Source organism: Schistocerca gregaria, unplaced genomic scaffold (genome assembly GCF_023897955.1).
Source record: "Schistocerca gregaria isolate iqSchGreg1 unplaced genomic scaffold, iqSchGreg1.2 ptg000687l, whole genome shotgun sequence".
Lineage (NCBI taxonomy): Eukaryota > Metazoa > Arthropoda > Insecta > Orthoptera > Acrididae > Schistocerca > Schistocerca gregaria.
In genome coordinates, this window is record NW_026062067.1 from 20,001 (window position 1) to 22,500 (window position 2,500).

Consider the following 2,500-nt stretch of genomic DNA (forward strand, 5'->3'; position numbering starts at 1 on the left):
TGGCCCCTAACCTAACCCACGTTGGCCCCTAACCTAACCCACGTTGGCCCCTAACCTAACCCACGTTGGCCCCTAACCTAACCCACGTTGGCCCCTAACCTAACCCACGTTGGCCCCTAACCTAACCCACGTTGGCCCCTAACCTAACCCACGCTGCACCTTAACCTAAGTTACGCTGCACCTTAACCTAAGTTACGCTGCACCTTAACCTAAGTTACGCTGCACCTTAACCTAAGTTACGCTGCACCTTAACCTAAGTTACGCTGCACCTTAACCTAAGTTACGCTGCACCTTAACCTAAGTTACGCTGCACCTTAACCTAAGTTACGCTGCACCTTAACCTAACTTACACTGCACCTTAACCTAACTTACACTGCACCTTAACCTAACTTACACTGCACCTTAACCTAACTTACACTGCACCTTAACCTAAGTTACACTGCACCTTAACCTAAGTTACACTGCACCTTAACCTAAGTTACACTGCACCTTAACCTAAGTTACACTGCACCTTAACCTAACTTACACTGCACCTTAACCTAAGTTACACTGCACCTTAACCTAAGTTACACTGCACCTTAACCTAACTTACACTGCACCTTAACCTAACTTACACTGCACCTTAACCTAAGTTACACTGCACCTTAACCTAAGTTACACTGCACCTTAACCTAAGTTACACTGCACCTTAACCTAAGTTACACTGCACCTTAACCTAAGTTACACTGCACCTTAACCTAAGTTACACTGCACCTTAACCTAACTTACACTGCACCTTAACCTAAGTTACACTGCACCTTAACCTAAGTTACACTGCACCTTAACCTAACTTACACTGCACCTTAACCTAACTTACACTGCACCTTAACCTAACTTACACTGCACCTTAACCTAACTTACACTGCACCTTAACCTAACTTACACTGCACCTTAACCTAACTTACACTGCACCTTAACTGTCACATGTAACGTCACAGGAATGTAGCTTTGCCTAACAGCAACCCTCTGAACATAGTTCACTGCTTGGATCCTCTGGTGTCATGTGTATTTCTTGATGCCATGGTGCGTACCCTCACATAAAGGTCTTTCGAGTGTTGCGTACTTTCTACACAGTCCCGCTAACCACTGGAAGGGTGTACCGCTACAGAACGAATATCGCCCTCCCCTCCTGCCCTTCCAAGCTGGTCGGTCAGGCGTTTGTTTGTGAAATGAGCCTTGCAGCTGTTCAGTTGCATTCGGTTGTCGATGCAGTCAGTGTACGTTGTGGTACGGCCTGTGTGGACTGTCCGCTGATGTACGCGTAACCCACACTGATCATCCGTCGTTACGTACTGAGTGACATAATGTGGCACATGCTTGACCGTACACCGGCTGCGCCCTACAATGGCGAATCATAAGGGCCATATGTTGTGCACGATGCTACTTGTCTCGTCTCCCCATTACAGCGAGATTGCACTGTTGTACGCCGTACAGACATGTGGTAAGTAGGTACGGACGAAAGTATTGCATGTTGGCCCCCCCCCCCCCCCTCCTCCCTCTGCCGGGAATCAGCGTGAGCCGTCTGTTGATGTAGCGACGAGGGTTTTCCTATTTAATCGTATTGCCCCACACAACATGATAGCACGGTGGACCGCGTTCCACATCTGCGACATGCTACAGAGGCCGGTTGACAGTCGACCGCGCAAGGGACATTGCACACGTGCGCGGACCATCTTCCACGTGTTCTCTCGTGTACATGCCGCAGTGTGTATGTGGGCTGATGTAGCGTGTCGTGACACATAACATGCAGGCATGCCAGAATCGTAGATTTCGCAAATGTAGATTGACGTATACGTTTGCTGCCAAAGATCCGCAAATGAACTGGAAATCAGTTGTTGAGCGGTTGTTCGCGCTGCAGGTGCATCGGTGATAGCGACGATCGGTACATCTGTGAACCGGTTGTTTCGGCGGTACCCGCCATGCCCCCGAACCTGAGTTGGCCATGTGGGTATGAAGCGATACGAGGCTGTGGCTTGGCGGGACAGTCCCCGGCCGGTGAGGGGGGGCCGCCCGGCGTGCTGGCCGCGCGCTGCGTGAGCGCACGCACTACAGCCGGCTGGTGGGGGGCGCCCAGTGGCAGGAGCGCCGGCCGACGGGCCCGGCTGGCGTCCCAGCTATGCGCCGGCGCACCCTGCGCGCGGCGCCAGGCGGCCAAAGTGGGTTCTGCCGAGCCCGGTGCGAAGCGCGGTGGACATCTGCAGTGTGCTGGTCCGATTGCGGACTGTGTGCGTTGAGGATGCGCCGCCGCCCGGCACTCGGCGTCGCGACGCCGTCTGCTGCTCGGTCGCCCCCAGCGGTTCTCGCAGGTGGTTTGTATCGCAGCTCTGCGGACGTGTTGGCGCGTGCGCTGTGCTGGGAGAGTTCGCTTCTGCACCCAAGTGGGGCTTTGCCCTTCTGTGGCGCTGGCGTTGGAGCTGCCGGTCACCGTAGGTGGCGCGTGTTGTTTCCCGCCGGCAATGCC